This window comes from Lepus europaeus, unplaced genomic scaffold (genome assembly GCF_033115175.1).
Source record: "Lepus europaeus isolate LE1 unplaced genomic scaffold, mLepTim1.pri SCAFFOLD_3_1, whole genome shotgun sequence".
Taxonomy (NCBI): Eukaryota; Metazoa; Chordata; class Mammalia; order Lagomorpha; family Leporidae; genus Lepus; species Lepus europaeus.
Window position 1 is genome coordinate 4,166,565 of NW_026909276.1, and position 9,305 is coordinate 4,175,869.

A 9,305-nucleotide genomic window follows, 5' to 3' on the forward strand; every position below is an offset into this window, starting at 1 on the left:
CACCTTTTCTTTTTTTTTTCATTTTTGTTTTTTTTACAGGCAGAGTGGATAGTGTGTGTATGTGTGTGTGTGTGTGAGAAAGAGAGAGAGAGAGAGAGAGAGAGAGAGAGAGAAAGGTCTTCCTTTTTGCCGTTGGTTCACCCGCCAATGGCCACTGCAGCCGGCGCATTGTGCTGATCTGAAGCCAGGAGCCAGGTGCTTCTTCTGGTCTCCCATGCAGGTGCAGGGCCCAAGCACTTGGGCCATCCTCCACTGCCTTCCTGGGCCATAGCAGAGAGCTGGCCTGGAAGAGGGGCAACCAGGATAGAATCCAGCACCCCAACCGGGACTAGAACCCGGTGTGCTGGCACTGCAAGGCGGAGAATTAGCCTGTTAAGCCACGGCGCTGGCACGTACACCTTTTCTTAAAAGCTGTGTTTATTCAATATCTAGTCTCTGGATTTATGGTTGTACATTGGCATTTCTAAGAAGCTATGGTTGACCCCACCCAGAGTGTTTTCTCTGTTGGATCATCACAGTTGAGATGCTGTATACCTGACCACAGGGCAGACACATAAGAAACCATGGTCCTTTACCCTAAGAGGAATAGGAATTAATAAAATTATACAATCTTCAGGATTTTAAAAAAGATTTATTTATTTGAGAGCTTGTTTGGAGGTTCTAGCAGGGGAGCGCAGCTACTCGTATACCCTTGACCAAAGACCGGTCCTCCTCAAGCGGGGAAGGTCATCCTCTTCGAGCGCGCAGCTTCAGGAGGGACACACATGGAGTGGTGAGGGAGGAAGGGGACACCCGCTTAGCCAGCCAGATCAGTTGAATCAACCCTGGCGATCAATGGGGTGACAGATGTCGCAGCCAGATCACCCTCACATCCAAGATTTATTTATTTGAAAGCCAAAGTTACAGAGATGGTGAGGCAGAGGGAGAGAGAGAGAGAAGGGGGAGAGAGAAAGGGTCAAGAGAGAGAGAGGTCTATCATCTGCTGGTTCACTTCTCAAATGGCCACAGTGGTTGGAACTGAGCCATTCTGAACCCAGGAGCCATAAGATTCTTTTCAGTCTCCCATGTGGGCACAGGGGTCCAAGCACTTGGGTTATCTTCTGCCTTCCTAAGCACATAAATAGAGAGCTGCATTGGAGGTGGAGTAGCCAGGACTTGAACAAGCACCCATGTAGAATGCCAGAACTATAGGTGTTAGCTTTACCCCCACTACACCACAACAGTGGCCTCAATGTTTAGTTTTTGTTAATCTTGAAAGCAGAGACACTCAGAGGTGCAAAATGACTTTCTACCTAATGGTCTAATCCCTGAAGGCTCATAACAGCTGGATCAGGAAAGCTTAAAGCCAGGAGTCTTGAACTCAATCTGGGCTTCCCATTTGAATGGTGTGATCCAAATATTTAACCCATCACCTGCTGCCTCCCAGTATGTGCATTATCAGGAAGCTAGAATCTGAAGTGAAGCTTGACTCAAATCCAGGTATTCAGACTGGGGTGTGGACATCCTAAGCACTTTATTAAGCACTGTACAAAAGACTTTTCTCCAAATCAACCCATTTTCAATCAGAATTCATCATATAATGCTCATTTACAATATTCTATCACTTCAATCTTGTGACCAATTGTTTCTATTGAGTGGCCCCATATGACCTGTTCTTCATCACCAGACATTTTTTGCTACAACAAACCTACAAAGCTCTTTCATTCTTCTGGATTCATCAGCCTCTTAAAATTCACTCATATTAACAGGCTTATAAAAATATCAGAGACAATATCTAGTGATATACAATGATCTCAGACTCCAAATCTCAGGACATCAGTTGACACCAATTTCTTGGCTGAATACAGTTCAAAGTGATATGGAGACCAGCTGGCTCACATTAGCCAACAGTGCTTTCTTCTCTGAACTTGCTTCCTCTTCTCACATTTCCTATACACTCACTCTTTCTCTGGCATCAAGTCCTACATAAGACACTCATACATCCTACTGTCTCAACTTTGTTTTGCAGAAAAATAAAACTAAGATGGAAAGAAATTCAAGCAGATCAAAACATCCCCTACTCTGATCAAGTCATATGTAATAAAATGAAGCCCACATGGAAATTCAGGCTCTTTCAGTATAAAGTAAAACAAGACACCATGCTAGCAAATGTACAATTACCTGGCTATGCCATCATCAGTCAGCAAACTAAACTGTGTCTCACTCAATAGAATCCATAACACATATAGGAATCAAACACCAAATCTAAAATTCAGAGAAATTAGTGGACTTCTGAATTTAACTGTACTCTTCCTGTCCCTCAAGGTTGTTTGTAAATAAAATACATGCCAATGAGGTTTAGAAGAAAGGAATTTATTGAGGCTCTAGTGATTAAAAACATTAGAAAAGCAATAATCACATTATTAATAAATAGAAATTAATTAGAAAAACAATAATTTCATCTATACTTAAGAAATGGCTTCTAAAGGCACACCACATTATTTATAGTCCAACAATGATGATTATAAGGAAATAACTGTCATGTGTTAATACTTATACATGGATCAAGGAGCTAATGATTAATATGTTGTTGACCCTACTAGCAAGTCTCTGTCAAGTTTACCAAATCTGATCAGTCTTTGATTTATACCACAAGATTGTGCTCATCTGTCTCATGGAACTTCATGATTCAAATAACAAGAGAATCTCGTCACCTATTGTTACTGTCAAAAATAATAACTCACTTAATGACTTAAACAATGGAAATGTATACTATCACTATTTGAAGGATGAACATTAAATCATGTTCTGGCTCAAGCTGAAATGCAAGGAGGTCTGTGCTTCCTCCAGTCTCTAGGAAATCTCTGCCACTTCCAGCTTCTGGTGGCACCTGTCACTACTCACAGTTACACCACTTTCCTTTTTATCTGCATGATGACATCAATTTTCATTTTCATTGAGTATAAACCTCTATTTGCCTTTGGATTGTGAAAACAATTGTGATTGTAGGCAGGACTAAATGTAAAACCCAAGTTAACCCAATCACATATATAATGTAATCACATATATAAATATATATATGTAATCACATATATAAATTTTTTCAACATAATATTCCAAAGTTAAATGATAAAAACATAAACTTAGTTAAGAGCCTAGAAAAAGTCCTCAGCCAAGCACTATTGTGGAAAATTAGTTAACATGAAAGCTGTCCCAAACAAAACAGCAGTCTAGCAAACCATTCAACCTCACTGAAACTGCCTACAGCCACACCGTTCATTTTCTTTTAAGTCTCTGATTATACTGAGATTTAACTTGATGAACACTTGGAAGAAGCTGAGGGGACTTGAGCAGGGATAATGAGTTCTTCCCAATGAGTTGTAATGGAGCTGGAAGAGATGACATGCAGGATTGTCCTCCAAATAGGAAATAAAAGAGTTATTGCAGCTAGAAGATCATCACACGATTTGTAGCCCAGTAATCAAGGAATGGCCATGCAAACTGGGTAAATTCTCCATCCTGAGTATAAACCAAGAACTGAACTGAATGTGAATCTGATTAAAATTCAGAAAGGACTGTGTAAAAATTGGGAAGAGATGAAAACACACATTTAATAAAACTGAGCATCACCTTTGGAGGGGAATACGACTAAAAAATAACAAAATCATTGTAAAGTTACATTAATACATAAGTGCATTCATGTACATGCTTCTCTGTTGCAAAGGGATCGACTTCTTTCCAAGTTCTTTTCTCTGGGCAAGACAGAATCAAAGGAAGAAAAGTAGAAAAAGGGGGATCATGAATGAAATAATTTCAAAGGGATTGGACACTCAAAAAAACACAAAAATTCAGATAAGGAGCATTGCAATTTATAGAATTTGAGGTTGCCCTTTATAGAATGAGGGTGATGTGTGGGACAACTTCTACTTCAACATTCAAAAAGATCTTGGATAGTTTCAGACATGCACATGGATAAATTGAAAATTATCATATGAGTATACAGGTGACCACAGTTTAATTGCCTGTGCTAGATACAACATTCACCATCCAGGACTGGAGAACAATATTATGGCTGGAACACGTGTCAGATGACGTGCCTGTGGTCACATCATGGTTTGTACTACAATAATGTGAGGAAACAATCCTAGGCAGACAACAAAACTGCTATACAACAAGTGATTTTGTAATTGATGAAGACGGTATTCCAAATGACTATTTATGATAACTGTTAACTTATTTGTTAGCAAAATTTATAAATGAAAGCACAACTCATTTAGTTGGTCCCACTTTAAAGGGAAATTAAAAATGCAGCTTGTATAACAATATAATTTCTGAATAATGGTTAACCAGTTTGCCACAATTCATCATGTGAATTGCCTAATAATTGCTGAGGTGTGGTTACACCAAAGAATTTTTCCAGGCACATTACATTTTCAGAGATTCCTCTGTAATCCTGCCAAGTTTTGCAAAATTTTGGATTATAGTAAAGGGTTTTCCAAATACATTACAGCCATAGGATTTTTCCTTTGGTGAGTTCTTAGTTAAACATTGGCAGATGACTTATGGTATTCTCATTTCTGATCTCTTCATGGGAACTGAATACTTATTCATTGGAGAGGGATTTTTTTAACATTCAATACATTGATTTTTTTACCCCTTATGACTTCTCTGATGATTTCTGATATCTAGTTTCCAGCTAATGGTTTTATCATATTTACTACATCCAAAGGATATCACCTTTTGTGCATTCTGTATCTATGTAAGTTTGAATTCCAGGAAAATATTTTTTTCTGCATTCATTACACTCCTAATAAAACCCTTGTGAGATTCTATGATGTATAATGATTGATTTCTGACATTTTTTTCACACTAATAATATTTACAAGCTTTCTCCCTTATGAGAGTACCTGTTGTAATGGTTGTGATTTCCAGCAAAAGGATTTGTCACATTGGTTTCTTTGATTTGGGGAAAAAGCTTTTCCACGTTCAGTATGTTCTTAAGGTTGTTCCCTTGATTCAATGCCATGTGTTGAGACATTACTTTACAACAAAAGGCTTTTACATTCATGAATTTCCCTGTGAATTCTATGATGCTATAAAATGTGATTTTGGCAAAGAGATTTCCAACATTCATTGCATTCTTGAGGTTTCTTCCCCATGTGAATTCTCTGATGTCTTATGTGATGTGACTTCTGGAGAAAAGATTTTCTACATGCATTGGATTCAACAAGGTTTTCCTCTATATAAATATGATTGCAGTAGTGTGTTGAATTTTGGTTAAAGCTTTCTTAACTCATTACATTCATAAGATTTCTCCCTTGCGTGAATTCTTTTATGTTTTATGAGGTCTGACTTATGGTAACAGGCTTCTCTACTGTCATTGCATTCATAAAGTTTCTCCCCTGTGTGAATTCTCTGATGCATTATAAGTTGTCAATTATGGCCAAAGGCTCTTCCACAGTCATTGCGTTAAAAAGACTTTAATCCTGTGTGAATTCTCTGGTCTGTTATATGTTGTGATTTATAGCAAAAGAATTTTGAACAGTCATCACATTTATGAGACTTCTCCCTTGTGTAAATTCTGATGCAAAATGAGGTCTGACTTTTGGCCAAGAGCTTTTCCATAGTCAATACCTTCATAGAGTTTCTCCCCTGTGTGAATTCACTGGTTGTGTTTTGATTTATAGCAAAAGGCTTTTCCACAGTCATTATATTCATGATGTTTCTACCCTGTGTGAATTATCTGATGAATTGAGTTGTGACTAATCCTAAAGGCTTTTCAACAGAACATTCATAAGGTTTCCACCCTGTGTGAATTCTATGACGTTTGATAACATCAAACTTTTGGACAAAGGCTTTTCCACAAATATTAAATTCATAAGATTTCTCTGCTGTGTGAATTGTTGAAAGTATTATGGGGCTGGCCAAAGGCTTTTCAGTCAGTCATAAGGTCCCCCCCACTTTGTGAATTTTCTGATGTTTCATGAGGTCTGGCTTAAAGCTAAAGACTTTTCTACAGTTATTACATACATAAGGTTTCTCTTCTGTGTGAATTCTCTGATGTTTGATGGGGCCTGACTTCTGGCAAAAGGCTTTTCCACAGATATTCAGTGATTACATCAGGTGTTTCTCATGTGCGTATTTTCTGATGTTTGATAAGGGCTAGCTTATGGCCAAAGGCTTTTCCACAGTCATTACAGGTTTCTCCCCTGTGTGAATTCACTGATGTATTATGAAGCTTGACTTCTGAACCAAGGTTTTTCTAGTCATTACATTAAGATATTTCCCTTGTGTGAATTTGCTGTTGTTTGAAGATGCCTGAATTTTGGTCAAAGGCTTTTCCATAGTCATTGCATTCATAAGGTTTTTCTCCTTTGTGAATTTTCTGATGAATGATGAGGCTTGATTTCTGGTCAAACGCTTTTCCATAGTCATTACACTCATAAGGTTTCTCCCCTGTGTGAATTCTCTGATGTATTATGAGGCTTGATTTCTGGCCAAAGGCTTCTCTGCAGTTATTGCATTCATATGGCTTCTCCTCTATGTGAATTCTCTCATGATTTATAAGGCTTGACTTCTGGCCAAAGGCTTTTCCACAGTCATTACACTCATAAGGTTTCTCCCCTGTGTATATTCTCTGATCCTTGATGAGATCAGACTTCTGGCCAAAGGCTTTTCCACAATCATTACATTCAAAAGGTTTCTCCCCTGTGTGAGATCTCTGATGCACTGGAAGTTTGACTTCCAGTGAAAGGCTTTTCCACCGACATTATATTCAAAAGTTTTTTCTCCTGTGTAAATTTGCCGATGTTTACCAAGGTCTGACTTGTATAAAAAGGCTTTTCCACAGTAATTACCCTTATAAGGTCTCTCTCCTGTGTGAATTTTCTGATGCATTATGAGGTTTGACTTGTGGTCAAAGGCTTTTCCACAATCATTGTATTCATAAGGTTTCTCCCCTGTGTGAATTTTCCACAGTCATTACATTAATAAGGTTTCTCCCCTGTGTGAATTCTCTGATGCATTGAGGCTTGACTTCTGACCAAAGGCTTTTCCACATTCATTACATTCAAAAGGTTTCTTCCCTGTGTGAGTTCTCTGATGCATTACAAGGTTTGACTTCCAGTTGAAGGCGTTTCCACAGTCATTGCATTCATATGGTTTTTCCACTGTGTGAATTCTCTGATGTTTGGTGAGGTCTCACTTCTGGCCAAAGGCATTTCCATAGTCATTACATTCATAAGACTTCTCCTCTGTGTGAATTTGCTGATGTTTGCCAAGGTCTGACTTGCACAAAAAGACTTTTCCACAGTCAACACATTTATGAGATTTCTCCTCTGTGTGAATTCTCTGGTGTGTTATGAGGTATGATTTCAGAAAAAAGGCTTTACCACATTCATTACATACATGAGGCTTCTTCTGTGTGTGAATTTTCTGATGTCTAATGAGATCTGACATCTGGTGAGTTGTTTCTCCACATTCATTACACACATGGGGGTTTTCCTGTATGTGAGTACTGTGATGGATGGTATGGAAGGACTTACAACTGGATGATTTTCCAGAAGATTTATATGCATAGGCTTTTTTCTCTACGTGTGGTCTCTGATTTATTGCAAGTTGTGATTGGTAAATGACAGGTTCCACATAACTAATATATTCATAAAATTTCTCTGTTATGTGGGTTTGTTGATCTATGCTGAGGTTAGAATTTTTATGGAAAGGTTTTACTATTTGAGCTGTTTTTCCAAAAGTGATAGTATACTTATGACAGGTTTCTCTTAAATGAACTCTGTCAGATTTATAGAATATCTTCTTCTTTGTCAAGACTTTCCCTTGTCCAATATGTTCAAATGGCTGCTTAACAGCCTGAATCTTGTAATGCTAAGAGGCTCACAGATCTGGAGTAAGGTCCCAGATATCTTACTGGCATCAAATTTCTCTCCAGCTTGTAGCTTATCAAGTCCACTGGGGGGTATACATTGGAACATACATTGCATTCCACAGGTTTCATTCATGAATAATTTCCCTTTTTGATAATCAGTTTTGGGATATGGATTGAACTTACATTAAGTGTTTTTCTTAATTCAACTCTCTTGGGAGTGGTTGTCTTGTTATTTTTCATAACATCCTGATTCAGATTTTCATCCTGACTTTCCTGGTTGGTCTTAATCATGTCATCCTTTTTCATGGCAACTGAAATGAGAAAAAAAAAAAAAACAACCATATCAGTGAAACATAATTTTCTCCTGGCATATTCATATAAGTAGAATGAAGCTATTTTTTATCCAAATAGCATAAGATTTTTAACAAAATTGTTACAAGATGTTTATATAAAAATATATAATTTTTCTCCTTACCATTAATATATTAAATTGTGCAAATAGATTTCCTCATGTCCAATCATGATTCTGCTTACTACCTGATTTTTTTTTCAAGTATGGCAGAATTGCTTTCGTGGTAAGATGTGTGTGAATTCACTGCTTAGGAGACCTGCATCCCAAAGTAGGGCCATTCTGATTCCTGGCTGCTCTGCTTCTAATACAGTTCATGTGCTTGAGACCCTGTAATACACCAGTGTAGACTAGGGAGTTTCAGGGCTTTGGCTTCATGCTAGTCTGAACTTAGTCTTGTAGGCATTTGGAGAGTGAGCTAATAGATCTCTTTCTCTCCTTCCTCAAATGGTCATTCTGCCTTTCACAAAGATGAAACAATTATATAAGATGTTAAAGAATGGACAAATATTAAGTAAAACTTCACCCATGCTTAGAAACCAATTTTTCCCTGTTCTTTTTCTCCCATTTATATTTATAAAAATATCTTCTCTGGTATTTTAACCATAAATATGGGAAAGTTTTACTGCATCATTTACTTGCAGGTGGAGAAGAATGAAATGTGTCTGCACTCTAAGCAGGACCACATTTAAGAAATGACACTTTAATCTATGTTTATCTCTTGTTCAATCTTCCCAGGAAAACAAAATTTGTGAAATTTTTCAAAATAAAAACTCTGCTTTTATCTGCACTCTATGACAGCTTCCACATATTCCTATGGGAACCTGATGTCTTCAGCTTCTTATAACTACAATAGGTACAGGAAAGTCCCAATATACCCCCTTGGGAATAAATTCCCTACTGGTTTATAGAATTTGTTTCTGCATCTCAGGGTGTGTCCACCTTCTTTGAAAATGTTTTGTAACTCATTCTGAAATCACCAGCACTGGCTATTTCCTCTTAATTCTTTCTATAAGCACTCCTGTGTGATAATTTGAGTTTCTGGGGACTTTTGACCAGTTGTCTCCTATTTTCACAAATTTTCATTTCCTATGC